We start from the raw sequence: 15,719 nt of genomic DNA, 5'->3' as shown, positions 1-15,719 counted from the left end.
AGTCACAAAATCAATTAAAAAAAAAAGCAAAAACAGAATAAAAACAGGAAGAAAAACAGCACACCCTGGAGGAAGATCTTGCTGGCGTTTAAACACCAGTAAGGGTAGCAGTTGGGCGTTTAACGCCCAGTCTGGCACCATTCTGGGCGTTTAACGCCAGAAAGGGGCACCAGACTGGCGTTAAACGCCAGAAAAGGGCAAGAAGCTGGCGTTAAACGCCAGAAATGGGCACCAGCCCGGCGTTTAACGCCAGAATTGGCACAAAGTGCATTTTTGCACGCCACTTAGTGCAGGGATGACTTTTCCTTGACACCTCAGGATCTGTGGACCCCACAGGATCCCCACCTACCCCACCACCCTCTCTCTTCTTCACCCATTCACCAATCACCTTAACACCTCTTTCCCAAAAACCCCTCACCTATCAAATCCCACTATCCTCTTCACCACTCACATCCATCCTTCATAAAACCCCACCTACCTCACCATTCAAATTCAAACCACTTTCCCTCCCAAACCCACCCATAATGGCCGAACCCTACCCCTCTCTTCACCCCTATATAAACCCATCTTCACTCCTTCATTTTCACACACCCTAAACACTACTTCTTCCCCTTTTGGCCGAACCACAAAGCCATCTCCCTCTCCTCCATTTCTTCTTCTTCTACTCTCTTCTTTCTTCTTTTGCTTGAGGACGAGCAATCCTTTTAAGTTTGGTGTGGTAAAAGCATTGCTTTTTGTTTTTCCATAACCACTTATGGCACCCAAGGCCGGAGAAACCTCTAGAAAGAGGAAAGGAAAGGCAAAAGCTTCCACCTCTGAGTCATGGGAGATGGAGAGATTCATCTCAAGGGTGCATCAAGACCATTTCTATGAAGTTGTGGCCTTGAAGAAGGTGATCCCCGAGGTCCCTTTCAAACTCAAAAAGAGTGAATATCCGGAGATCCGACATGAGATTCGAAGAAGAGGTTGGGAAGTTCTTACCAACCCCATTCAACAAGTCGGAATCTTAATGGTTCAAGAGTTCTATGCCAATGCATGGATCACCAAGAACCATGATCAAAGTGTGAACCCGGACCCAAAGTATTGGCTTACAATGGTTCGGGGGAAATACTTAGATTTTAGTCCGGAAAATGTAAGGTTGGCATTCAAGTTGCCCATGATGCAAGGAGATGAACACCCTTACACTAGAAGGGTCAACTTTGATCAAAGGTTGGACCAAGTCCTCACTGACATTTGTGAAGAGGGCGCCCAATGGAAGAGAGATTCAAGAGGGAAGCCAGTTCAACTAAGAAGGCATGACCTCAAGCCCGTGGCTAGGGGATGGTTGGAGTTTATCCAATGCTCAATCATTCCCACTAGCAACCGGTCCGAAGTTACTCTAGACTGGGCCATCATGATTCATAGCATCATGATTGGAGAGGAAGTGGAAGTTCATGAGGTTATAGCCCAAGAACTCTATAAGGTGGCGGACAAGTCCTCTACCTTGGCAAGGTTAGCCTTTCCTCATCTTATTTGTCACCTCTGTTATTCAGTTGGAGTGGACATAGAAGGAGACATCCTCATTGATGATGATAAGCCCATCACTAAGAAAAGGATGGAGCAAACAAGAGACCCCACTCATCATGAAATCCCTGAGATACCTCAAGGGATGCACTTTCCTCCACAAAACTATTGGGAGCAAATCAACACCTCCCTAGGAGAATTGAGTTCCAACATGGGACAACTAAGGGTGGAGCACCAAGAACATTCCATCCTCCTCCATGAAATTAGAGAAGATCAAAGAATCATGAGAGAGGAGCAACAAAGACAAGGAAGAGACATTGAGGAGCTCAAGCACTCCATAAGACCTTCAAGAGGAAGAACAAGCCGCCATCACTAAGGTGGACCCGTTCTTTAATCTCCTTGTTCTTTATTTTTCTGTTTTTCAAAAATTATGCTTTATGTTTATCCATGTTTGTGCCTTATGATCATTAGTGTCTATGCCTTAAAGTTATGAATGTCCTATGAATCCATCACCTTTCTTAAATGAAAAATGTTCTTAATTGAAAAAGAGAAGAATTGCATGAATTTCAGATTTTATAACAGATTAATTATTTTGATGTGGTGGCAATACTTTTGTTTCTGAATGTATGCTTAAACAGTGCATATGTCTTTTGAATTTGTGGTTCATGAATGTTAAAGTTGTTGGCTCTTGAAAGAATGATGAAAAAGGAGACATGTTACTGAGGATTTGAAAAATCACAAAAATGATTCTTGAAGCAAGAAAAAGCAGTGAATACAAAAAAAAAACGAAAAAAAATAGAAGAGAAAAAGAAAAAGTAAGCAGAAAAAGCCAATAGCCCTTTAAACCAAAAGGCAAGGGTAAAAATAAAGTTGTGATCCAAGGCAAAAGAGTGTGCTTAAGAACCCTGGACACCTCTAATTGGGGACTCTAGCAAAGCTGAGTCACAATCTGAAAAGGTTCACCCAATTATGTGTCTGTGGCATGTATGTATCCGGTGGTAATACTGGAAGACAGAGTGCTTTGGGCCACGGCCAAGACTTATAAAGTAGCTGTGTTCAAGAATCATCATACTTAACTAGGAGAATCAATAACACTATCTGGATTCTGAGTTCCTAAAAAAGCCAATCATTCTGAATTTCAAAGGATAAAGTGAGATGCCAAAACTATTCAGAGGCAAAAAGCTAAAAGCCTCGCTCATCTAATTAATACTGATCTTCATAGATGTTTTTGGAATTCATTGCATATTCTCTTCTTTTTATCTTATTTGATTTTCAGTTGCTTGGGGACAAGCAACAATTTAAGTTTGGTGTTGTGATGAGCGGATAATTTATACGCTTTTTGGCATTGTTTTTAGTATGTTTTTAGTATATTTAGTTGAGTTTTTAGTATATTTTTATTAGTTTTTAGTTAAAATTCACTTTTCTGGACTTTACTATGAGTTTGTGTGTTTTTCTGTGATTTCAGGTATTTTCTGGCTGAAATTGAGGGACCTGAGAAAAAATCTGATTCAGAGACTGAAAAGGACTGCAGATGCTGTTGGATTCTGACCTCCCTGCACTCGAAGTGGATTTTCTGGAGCTACAGAAGCCCAATTGGCGCGCTCTCAACGGCGTTGAAAAGTAGTGATCACAATTTCGCATACCACATAAGACTCTGTATGGTAGGGTGTTACATTATTGTATCAGAGCAGTTCATTCCTGTAGAGCCTGAGGGACGGACTGACTATGCTTCTGTGCATTCTCTGTGTATGTGTTATGTGCTATTAGTATATCTACTTGATATAACTGGCATAAACGTTCATGAGTATGCATTTGGGACTTTAAAGCACTAAACTTCCGATATTGAGACTGATCAACTTAATATCGATTGTTTGGTGTGTATAGGAACCAGATGGCGCCTCGTGGATGCGGTAAAGGCCGTGGGAGAGGTCATACGAATGCTCGTGCACTGGAGATTAATCCTAATAACCCGATGAACTTTATGACGGCGTTGGAGAATATGGTTGTTGCTATGCAAGCCACTACTGAGACTCTTGGGCAACAGATGAACAACCATGGCAATGACGAAGGTGGAGTTCAGGGCCCGATGACACTGGCAAATGTTTTGAAGGTTAATCCACCCAAGTTCAAGGGAACTACTAGCCCGACTGAAGCCGATACCTGGTTTCAGGCTATGGAGCGAGCACTGCAAGCGCAGGTGGTACCTGAAGGGCAGCGTGTTGAGTTTGCTACCTATATGCTCACTGGGGAAGCATCGCATTGGTGGCAAGGAGTCCGACGTTTCCTACAGCAGGGTGTTGACTATATCACCTGGGATGTCTTTCAGGAGGAGTTCTATAAGAAGTACTTTCCGACTTCTGCTAGGACGGACAAGGAACTTGAGTTACTGCAGCTGAAGCAGGGTACTATGTTCGTATCTGATTATACTGACAAGTTTGAGGAGCTGTTCAGGTTCTCCCGTATGTGTCAAGGGACTCCAGTGGAATATGAGGAATAAAAGTGTATTAAGTATGAAGGAGGACTCCGGAGTGATATTTTCAGTTCAGTGGGACCAATGGAGATTAGGACTTTCTCCGAGTTCGTGAACAAGTGTAGGGTTATTGAAGAGTGTGTGAAGAAGGCAACCGCTGAGAGAGGAAGTCACAAAGGATTAATCCCACAGAACCGAGGGAAGAACCTTGCACCTAGAGGTCCACCTTTCAAGCGGGGAGGCTCATTTAGGAAGTCCAACAACAACAACTCCCAAGGAAAGAGATTTGGGAAGCAGCCTCAGAGTGAGCAAGCATGCGCTAGGTGCAGAAGTCACCATCCGGGAGCCCCGTGCAAGGCCGGGTGGGGCTTGTGCTATTCTTGTGGTAAGGCGGGACATAAGGCCGCGAACTGTCCAGAGAAGCAGAAACAAGGTACCAAAAAGGCACAACAGACTGTGAAATGGCTGGTCAAACTTTAGATTTTTTATTTGATTCGGGAGCATCGCATTAATTCATTGCATTTGAGAAAGCCGATGAGTTAGGATTGAAGATTGTAACCTTAGGTTATAACCTAAAAGTATATAATGCTACCCATGAAGCCATGGTAACTAGGCTAGGATGCCCGCAAGTTTCCTTTAGGTTCAAGCAGCGTGATTTTGTCCATAATTTAATCTGCTTGCCGATGATCGGTCTTGATCTTATCTTGGAATTGGACTGGTTATCTGAGAACCATGTCCTGCTCGACTGTTCTACAAAAATAGTGTGTTTCATTCCGGAAGGAACAGAAGGACCGGTTGTGGTAAATAGTTATTATTTGAACTCTATGATGGTGAATTACTCTGGGACCGAATGTCAGGGTATTCTGTTGTTGACCACGGGTGTTTCGGGTGATGATCAAAGATTAGAACAAATTCCGGTTGTGTGTGAGTTTCCGGAGGTGTTTCTCGATGACATTGATGAGTTTCCACCTAACCGAGAGGTTGAGTTCACTGTTGAGTTGGTGCCTGGGGCTGGACCAATCTCAAGTGCTCCTTATAGGATGTCACCGTTTGAGATGGCCGAGCTAAAGTCTCAGTTAGAGGATTTGTTGGGTAAGAACTTTATCCAACCAAGTGTTTCTCCGTGGGGTGTGCCAGTGCTACTGGTAAAGAAGAAAGATGGGAGTATGCAGCTTTGTGTGGATTACAGGTAGCTAAACAAGGTCACGATAAAGAATAAGTACCCGTTGCCGAGAATTGATGATCTCATAGATCAGTTGCAAGGAGCTGGGGTTTTCTCCAAGATCGACTTACGATCTGGTTATCACCAGATAAGGGTGAGGGATGAGGATATCCCTAAGACCCGCTTTCAGGACTCGTTATGGTCATTACGAGTACACTGTAATGTCTTTTGGGTTGACGAACGCTCCTGCAGTATTTATGGATTACATGAATAGAGTTTTCCGTCCGTTTCTGGATAAATTTGTTGTTATCTTCATTGATGACATACTGATTTATTCCAAGACGGAGGAAGAGCATGCGAAACACTTGAGGACCATGTTGCAGATACTCAAAGAAAAGAAGCTCTATGCAAAACTGTCGAAATGTGAATTTTGGAAGAAGGAGGTGAAGTTTTTGGGACATGAAGTGATAAACAGGGGATAGCAGTTGATCCATCTAAAGTGGAGGCAGTGATGGAATGGAAGCAACCAACCACAGTAACTGAGATAAGGAGTTTTCTGGGCTTAGCTGGCAATTATCGAAGATTCATCAAAGGCTTTTTGCAATTAGCTTTGCCATTGACAAAGTTAACTCGCAAGGATGCGCCATTTATTTGGACTCCTGAGTGTGAGGAAAGCTTTCAGGCATTGAAGGAAAATTTGACCACCGCACTTGTGTTGGTGTTACCTGAGCCGAACGAACTATTTGAGGTGTACTGTGATGCCTCACTAAAGGGTCTAGGGTGCCTGCTAATGCAGCATTGTAATGTGGTGGCGTATGCCTCACGACAGTTGAGACCTCATGAATTTAATTATCCTACGCACAATTTGGAACTCGCTGCGTTTATGTTTGCACTAAAGGTGTGAAGGCATTACCTCTATGGGGTTAAGTTCTAAGTTTTCTCTGATCACAAGAGCTTGAAGTATCTCTTTGATCAGAAAGAGCTTAATATGAGACAGAGGAGGTGGATGGAATTATTGAAGGACTACGACTTTGAGTTGAATTACCATCCGGGAAAGGCAAATGTAGTGGCGGATGCGTTAAGTTGGAAGTCGTTGTATGCGGCTTGAATGATGCTTCAAGAAGAGAAGTTGCTCACGGGATTCAAGAGTCTAAAAATTGGTGTTCGAGAAGTATTTGGAACTCTGTGTTTGAGCCGATTAGAGATCTCAAGTGACTTTAAATCCGAACTCCTAAAGGCTCATGAAAATGATGAAGCGTTATGGAAGGTGTTACCAGCTATTGAGCAAGGGAAACAGTGGAGAGTGTCGGATGGGCTATGGAGATTCAAGGGTAGGATCATTGTGCCGGATGTTGGCACTTTGAGGCAAGATATCTTAAAGGAGGCACACAAAAGCGGATTCTCTATTCACCCGTGGAGTACTAAGATGTACCATGATTTAAAGGCGATGTTTTGGTGGCCGGGTATTAAGAATGATGTGGCTGAATATGTTTCAAAGTGCTTAACTTGTCAGAAGGTGAAGATTGAACATCAAAGACCTGCCGGTATGTTGCAACCTTTAGAGGTTCCACAATGGAAGTGGGAAAGTATTGCAATGGACTTTGTGTCGGGATTGCCAAGGACTAGGGCTGGTTTTAATGCTATCTGGGTGATTATGGACCGACTGATGAAGTCAGCTCACTTTTTACCCATTCGGATGACTTACACCCTTGAGGAGCTAGCACGGTTATACATAAAGGAGATTGTGAGACTTCATGGTGTACCTGCTATTATAATCTCTGATAGGGATCCTCGTTTCACTTCGAGGTTTTGGGGTACATTTCAGAAGGCTTTCGGGACTCGATTAAGCTTGAGTACAACTTACCATCCTCAAATCGATGGTCAATCTGAGAGGACAATCCAAACACTAGAGGATATGTTGAGAGCTTGTGTTTTGGACCAACCGGCGAGTTGGGATCGGTATATGCCGTTAGTGGAGTTTGCAAACAATAATAGTTACCATGCGAGCATCGAAATGGCTCCGTATGAGGCTTTGTATGGGAGGAAATGTCAATCTCCACTATGTTGGTATGAAACTGGAGAGAAAGGCTTGTTGGGGCCAGAAATGATAGCTGAGACCACGAAACAAGTGAAGAAAATCTGAGATAGGATGCTTACGACGCAGAGTCGTCAAAAGAGTTACACCGACCAGAGGTGAAAACCCTTGAAATTTGAGGAAGGAGACCATGTCTTTCTTAAAGTTACTCCAACCACAGGAGTAGGTAGGGCGATTAAGGCAAAGAAGTTGAATCCTCGGTTCATTGGTCCATTTCAGATCTTGGAGAGGGTTGGACCGGTGGCGTATCAGATGGCTCTACCACCTCATCTTTTAAACCTGCACGACGTGTTTCACGTGTTTCAGCTTCGGAAGTATTGATGAGCGGATAATTTATATGCTTTTTGGCATTGTTTTTAGTATGTTTTTAGTATGATCTAGTTAGTTTTTAGTATATTTTTATTAGTTTTTAGTTAAAATTCACTTTTCTGGACTTTACTATGAGTTTGTGTGTTTTTCTGTGATTTCAGGTATTTTCTGGCTGAAATTGAGGGATTTGAGCAAAAATCTGATCCAGAGACTGAAAAGGACTGCAGATGCTGTTGGATTCTGACCTCCCTGCACTCGAAGTGGATTTTCTGGAGCTACAGAAGCCCAATTGGCGCGCTCTCAACGGCGTTGGAAAGTAGACATCCTGGGCTTTCCAGAAATATATGATAGTCCATACTTTGCCCAAGATTTGATGGCCCAAACCGGCGTTCAAAGTCACCTCAAGAAATTCCAGCGTTAAACGCCGGAACTGGCACCTAATTGGGAGTTAAACGCCCAAACTGGCATAAAAGCTGGCGTTTAACTCCAAGAAGAGTCTCTATACGAAAATGCTTCATTGCTCAGCCCAAGCACACACCAAGTGGGCCCGGAAGTGGATTTTTATGTCATTTACTCATCTCTGTACACCCTAGGCTACTAGTTTTCTATAAGTAGGACCTTTTACTATTGTATTTTCATCTTCGGACATCTAGTTCTTAGATCATTTGGGAGGCTGGCCTCACGGCCATGCCTAGACCTTGTTCTTATGTATTTTCAAAGGTGGAGTTTCTACACACCATAGATTAAGGTGTGGAGCTCTGCTGTACCTCGAGTATTAATGCAATTACTATTGTTCTTCTATTCAATTCCGCTTGTTCTTGTTCCAAGATATCACCTGTTCTTCAACTTGATGAATGTGATGATCCGTGACACTCATCATCATTCTCACTTATGAACAAAGTGACTGACAACCACTCTTGTTCTACAAGCATACGAGGCTTAGTGAATATCTCTTGGATTCCTGATACACGATGCATGGTTGATCGCCTGACAACCGAGTGCTCGCCTGACAAACGAGCCAGCCATTCCGTGAGATCAGAGTCTTCGTGGTATAGGCGAGAAATGATGGCGGCATTCAAGAGAATCCGGAAGGTCTAAACCTTGTCTGTGGTATTCTGTGTAGGATTCAATGATTGAATGACTGTGACATGCTTCAAACTCCTAGCAGGCGGGGCGTTAGTGACAGACGCAAAAGAATCGATGGATTTTATTCCGGCCTGACCGAGAACCGACAGCTGATTAGCCATATGCTGTGACAGAGCATGGGAACATTTTCACTGAGAGGATGGGAGGTAGCCACTGACAACGGTGAAACCCTACATGAGCTTGCCATGGAAATGAGTAAGAAGGATTGGATGAAGACAGTAGGAAAGCAGAGAGACGGAAGGGAAGGCATCTTCATACGCTTATCTGAAGCTCTCATCAATGATATACATAAGTATCTCTATCTTTATCTTTATGCTTTATTCGTTTATCACTATACCCATTTGAGTCTGCCTGACTGAGATTTACAAGGTGACCATAGCTTGCTTCATACCAACAATCTCTGTGGGATCGACCCTTACTCACGTAAGGTATTACTTGGACGACCCAGTGCACTTGCTGGTTAGTTGTGCGAAGTTGTAGTGATCACAATTTCGTGCACCAAGTTTTTGGCGCCGTTGCCGGGGATTGTTTGTGTATGGACAACTGACGGTTCATCTTGTTGCTTAGATTAGGTATTATTTTTCTTCAGAGTTCTTAAGAATGAATTCTAGTGTTTCAAGGTGATGTTCTTATCATCACCAAAGCTGATTGATCATCATCAATTTAGCTCTTGAATGCAATGTCCTGCTGAAGCTTAGCTAGCTATGTCTAATTCCTTTAGACTAAAGCTTTAGACTAACATTGCATGATTCCTGGAATTGTCATTAAGAATTTTGATACCTTTATTTTCTTCTTCCACTTAATTTTCGAAAAATCCAAAAAAATTACAAAATCATAAAAACAAAAAAATATTTCTTGTTTAAGTCTAGTGTCTCATTTTAAGTTTGGTGTCAATTGCATGTTTCTGTTCTTCTTGCATTTTTCAAATTTATGCATGTGTCTTCATTTATCTTCAAGTTGTTCTTGATGATTTCCTTGTTTTGATCTTTAAATTCTATTGACTTGAGTGTTTTGTTATTTCTTATGTGCATTCTCATGTTGTTAGTGTCAGTAGTATACAAACTGCTAAGTTTGGTGTCTTGCATGCATTATTATTTGATTTTAAGTTGCATTTTGATTATTCCTCATTATTAAAAATCCAAAAATATTTTTAATTTGTGTCTTTTCAAGTCAATAATACAGAGAATTAAAGATTCAGAACATACTGCAGAGGAATTATACAGAAAAAGCTGGGCATTCAAAAATGCCCAGTGAAGAAGACAGACTGGCGTTTAAACGCCAGCCAGGGTACCTGGCTGGGCGTTTAACGCCCAAAAGGGTAGAGTTTTGGGCGTTAAACGCCAGAATGTGCACCATTCTGGGCGTTTAACGCCAGGATGGCACAAGGGGGAGGATTTTGTTTTCAAAATCAATTTTTTTCAAGTTTTCAAAGTTTTTCAAAATCAAATCTTTTTCAAATCATATCTTTTCAATCAAATGTTTTCAAAATCAATTTCTTTCCTTTTTCAAAGATACTTGCTAACAATTAATGATTTGATTGAACAAATTCAAGTTTGTTGCCTTTTCTGTTGAGAAAGGTTTAATGTTTGAATCATATCTTTTCTTGTTAGGCAAGTCATTAATTTTTAGATCAAATCTTTTTAAAAATTGTTTTTCAAATCATATCTTCTCAATCACATCTTTTTAAAAGCATAACTTTTCAATCATATCTCTTTAATCACATCTTTTTCAAAATAGTTTTCAAATCATATCTTGTTGATTTCTAATTTCAAAAATCTTTTTCAAAAATTACTTGATTTCTTTTCCACTCTTGATTTTCGAAAATCAAGTAGTGTTTTTCAAAATGTTTTCAAAATCTTTCACTCAATTTTCGAAAATTACTTCCCTTCTTCTCACATCCTTCTATTTATGAACTAACTCTATTCCTTAATGCAAAATTCGAACTCCATCTTTGATAAGTTCGAATTTTCTACTTCTGTCTTCTACTTTTCTTTTCCTCTGACACCTCAAGGAATCTCTATACTATGACATAGAGGATTCCATATTTTCTTGTTTTCTTCTCTTTCATATGAGAAGGAACAGAGACAAAGGCATTCTTGTTGAAGCTGACCCTGAACCTGAAAGGACCTTGAAGCGAAAGCTAAGAGAAGCTAAGGCACAACTCTCTGTAGAGGACCTAACAGAAATCTTCAAAGAAGAAGAACCCATGGCAGCCGAAAATAACAACAATGCCAACAATGCAAGGAAGGTGCTTGGTGACTTTACTGCACCTACTCCCGACTTCTATGGGAGAAGCATCTCTATCCCTGCCATTGGAGCAAACAACTTTGAGCTTAAGCCTCAATTAGTTTCTCTAATGCAACAGAATTGCAAGTTCCATGGACTTCCATTGGAAGATCCTCATCAGTTCTTAGCTGAATTCTTGCAAATCTGTGACACTGTCAAGACTAATGGGGTTGACCCTGAGGTCTACAGACTTATGCTATTCCCTTTTGCTGTAAGAGACAGAGCTAGGACATGGTTGGAGTCACAACCTAAAGAAAGTCTAGACTCATGGGAAAAGCTAGTCAATGCCTTCTTGGCAAAGTTCTTTCCACCTCAAAAATTGAGTAAGCTTAGAGTGGAAGTCCAAACCTTCAGACAGAAGGATGGTGAATCCCTCTATGAAGCTTGGGAAAGATACAAACAATTGATCAGAAAATGTCCATATGACATGCTTTCTGAATGGAGCATCATAGGTATTTTCTATGATAGTCTCTCTGAACTATCCAAGATGTCTTTGGATAGCTCTGCTGGAGGATCTCTTCATCTGAAGAAGACGCCTACAGAGGCTCAAGAGCTCATTGAAATGGTTGCAAATAACCAATTCATGTACACTTCTGAAAGAAATCCTGTGAACAATGGGACAAGTCAGAAGAAAGGAGTTCTTGAGATTGATGCTCTGAATGCCATACTGGCTCAGAACAAGATATTGACTCAACAAGTCAATTTGATTTCTCAAAGTCTGTCTGGAATGCAAAATGCACCAAGCAGTATTAAGGATGCTTCATCTGAAGAAGAAGCCTATGATCCTGAGAACCCTCCAATGGAAGAGGTGAATTACCTAGGAGAACCCTATGGAAACACCTATAATTCTTCATGGAGAAATCACTCAAATTTCTCATGGAAGAATCAAGAGAGACCTCAACAAGGTTTCAACAACAATAATGGTGGAAGAAACAGGTTTAGCAATGGCAAGCCTTTTCCATCATCTTCTCAGCAACAGACAGAGAATCCTAAGCAGAACCCCTCTGACTTAGCAACCATGGTCTCTGATCTTATCAAAACCACTCAAAGTTTCATGACTGAAACAAGGTCCTCCATTAGAAACTTGGAGGCACAAGTGGGACAGCTGAGCAAGAAAGTTACTGAACTCCCTCCAAGTACTCTTCCAAGCAATACAGAAGAAAACCCAAAAGGAGAGTGCAAGGCCATAAGCATGGCCGAATTTGGAGAGGAAAGAGAGGAAGTGAACGCCACTGAGGAAGACCTCAGTGGGCGTGCACTGACCTCCAATGAGTTCCCTAATGAGGAACCATGGGAATCTGAGGCTCAAAATGAGACCATAGAGATTTCATTGGACTTACTTCTGCCTTTCATGAGCTCTGATGAGTATTCCTCCTCTGAAAAGGATGAGTATGTCACTGAAGAGCAAGTTGCTAAATACCTTGGAGCAATCATGAAGCTAAATGACAAGTTATTTGGAAATGAGACTTGGGAGGATGAACCTCCTTTGCTCACCAAAGAACTGGATGACTTATCTAGGCAAAAATTGCCTCAAAAGAGACAAGATCCTGGGAAGTTTTCAATACCTTGTACCATAGGCACCATGACCTTCAAGAAGGCTCTGTGTGACTTAGGGTCAAGTGTAAACCTCATGCCTCTCTCTGTAATGGAGAAGCTAAGGATCTTTGAGGTACAAGCTGCAAGAATCTCATTAGAGATGGCAGACAACTCAAGAAAACAAGCTCATGGACTTGTAGAGGATGTTTTGGTGAAGATTGAAGACCATTACATCCCTGCTGATTTCATAGTCCTAGAGACTGGGAAGTGCATGGATGAAACCATCATCCTTGGCAGACCCTTCCTAGCCACAGCAAAGGCTGTGATTGATGTTGATGGAGGTGAACTGATCATTCAAGTGAATGAAGAATCCTTTGTGTTTAAGGCTCAAGGATATCCCTCTGTCACCATGGAGAGGAAGCATGAAGAGCTTCTCTCAATTCAGAGTCAAACAGAGCCCCCACAGTCAAACTCTAAGTTTGGTGTTGGGAGGCCACAACCAAACTCTAAGTTTGGTGTTGAACCCCCACATTCAAACTCTAAGTTTGGTGTTGGGAGGTTCCAACATTGCTCTGAGTATCTGTGAGGCTCCATTAGAGCCCTCTGTCAAGCTGCTGACATTAAAGAAGCGCTTGTTGGGAGGCAACCCAATGTTATATTTTATATATTTTCCTTTGTTATTTTATCTTATTTTGTAGGTTGATGATCATGAGAAGTCACAAAATCAATTGAAAAAGCAAAAACAGAATGAAAAACAGGAAGAAAAATAGCACACCCTGGAGGAAGAACCCACTGGCGTTTAAACGCCAGTGAGGCTAGCAGTTGGGCGTTTAACGCCCAGTCTGGCACCATTCTGGGCGTTTAACGCCAGAAAGGGGCACCAGACTGGCGTTAAACGCCAGAAAAGGGCAAGAACCTGGCGTTAAACGCCAGGAATGGGCACCAGCCCGGCGTTTAACGCCAGAAATGGCTCAAAATGTGATTTTGAATGCCATTTGGTGCAGGGATGACTTTTCCTTGACACCTCAGGATCTGTGGACCCCACAGGATCCCCACCTACCCCACCACCTTCTCTCTTCTTCTTCACCCATTCACCAATCACTTCAAACCACTTTCCCTCCCAAACCCACCCTTACATGACCGAACCCTACCCCTCTCTTCACCTACCTCACCATTCATAATCAAACCACTTCTTCCCCCCTTTTTTGGCTGAACCATAAGCCACCTCCATCTCCTCCTTCTACTCTCTTCTTTCTTCTTTTGCTCGAGGACGAGCAAACCTTCTAAGTTTGGTGTGGTAAAAGCATTGCTTTTTGTTTTTCCATAACCATTTATGGTATCCAAGGCCGGAGAAACCTCTAGAAAGAGGAAAGGGAAGGCAAAAGCTTCTACCTCCGAGTCATGAGAGATGGAGAGATTCATCTCAAGGGTGCATCAAGACCACTTCTATGAAGTTGTGGCCATGAAGAAGGGTCAACTTTGATCAAAAGGTTGGACCAAGTCCTCATAGATATCTGTGAAGAGGACGCCCAATGGAAGAGAAATTCAAGAGGGAAGCCGGTTCAACTGAGAAGGCATGACCTCAAGCCCATCACTAAGAAAAGGATGGAGCAAACAAAGAGACCCCTCTCATCATGAGAGAGGAGCAACAAAGACAAGGAAGAGACATTGAGGAGCTCAAGCACTCCATAGGATCTTCAAGAGGAAGAACAAGCCACCATCACTAAGGTGGACCCGTTCTTTAATTTCCTTGTTCTTTTGTTTTTCGAAATTTTCATGCTTATGTTTGTCTATGTTTGTGTCTTATGATCATTAGTGTCTTAGTGTCTATGCCTTAAAGCTATGAATATGAATCCATCACCTTTCTTAAATGAAAACTGTTTTTATTACAAAAGAACAAGAAGTACAGGATTTCGAATTCATCTTTAAAACTAGCTTAATTAGTTTGATGTGGTGACAATACTTTTTGTTTTCTGAATGTATGCTTGAACAGTGCATATGTCTTTTGAATTTGTTGTTCATGAATGTTAAAATTGTTGGCTCTTGAAAGAATGATGAAAAAGGAGACATGTTACTGAGGATCTGAAAAATCATAAAAATGATTCTTGAAGCAAGAAAAAGCAGTGAATACAAAAGAAAAAAAAAGAAAGAAGGAGAAAAACGAAAAAAAAAAGAGAAAAAAAGAAAGAAAAAGAAAGAAATAAAGTTGTGATCCAAGGCAAAAAGAGTGTGCTTAAGAACCCTGGACACCTCTAATTGGGGACTCTAGCAAAGCTGAGTCACAATCTGAAAAGGTTCACCCAATTATGTGTCTGTGGCATGTATGTATCCGGTGGTAATACTGGAAGACAGAGTGTTTTGGGCCACGGCCAAGACTCAATAAGTAGCTGTGTTCAAGAATCATCATACTTAACTAGGAGAATCAATAACACTATCTGGATTCTGAGTTCCTAAAGAAGCCAATCATTCTGAATTTCAAAGGATAGAGTGAGATGCCAAAACTGTTCGGAGGCAAAAAGCTACTAGTCCTGCTCATCTAATTTGGAGCTAAGTTTCATTGATAATTTGGAGTCTATAGTATATTCTCTTCTTTTTATCTCATTTGATTTTCAGTTGCTTGAGGACAAGCAACAATTTAAGTTTGGTGTTGTGATGAGCGGATAATTTATACGCTTTTTGGCATTGTTTTTAGTATGTTTTTAGTATGATCTAGTTAGTTTTTAGTATATTTTTATTAGTTTTTAGTTAAAATTCACTTTTTTGGACTTTACTATGAGTTTGTGTGTTTTTCTGTGATTTCAGGTATTTTCTGGCTGAAATTGAGGGATCTGAGCAAAAATTTGATCCAGAGACTGAAAAGGACTGCAGATGCTGTTGGATTCTGACCTCTCTGCACTCGAAGTGGATTTTCTGGAGCTACAGAAGCCCAATTGGCGCGCTCTCAATGGCGTTGGAAAGTAGACATCTTGGGCTTTCCAGCAATATATGATAGTCCATACTTTGCCCAAGATTTGATGGCCCAAACCGGCGTTCAAAGTCACCTCAAGAAATTCCAGCGTTAAACGCCGGAACTGGCACCTAATTGGGAGTTAAACGCCCAAACTGGCATAAAAGCTGGCGTTTAACTCCAAGAAGAGTCTCTACACGAAAATGCTTCATTGCTCAGCCCAAGCACACACCAAGTGGGCCCGAAAGTGGATTTTTATGTCATT

General features: G+C 41.5%; 1 non-coding gene across 1 annotated transcript; it reads right to left on the bottom strand.

Moving 5' to 3' along the window:
* Positions 1-11,296: 11,296 nt before the first annotated feature.
* LOC130958605 (small nucleolar RNA R71) lies at positions 11,297-11,404 on the bottom strand. Its single transcript, XR_009077718.1, has one exon. It is a non-coding gene; the product is annotated as a small nucleolar RNA R71 (small nucleolar RNA).
* Between the last annotated feature and the right edge of the window lie 4,315 nt (positions 11,405-15,719).

This window comes from Arachis stenosperma, chromosome 10 (assembly GCF_014773155.1).
Source record: "Arachis stenosperma cultivar V10309 chromosome 10, arast.V10309.gnm1.PFL2, whole genome shotgun sequence".
In the NCBI taxonomy this organism is placed as follows: domain Eukaryota; kingdom Viridiplantae; phylum Streptophyta; class Magnoliopsida; order Fabales; family Fabaceae; genus Arachis; species Arachis stenosperma.
Note: the sequence above shows the minus strand (reverse complement) of the source record. Positions and strands in the feature narration are given on the sequence as shown.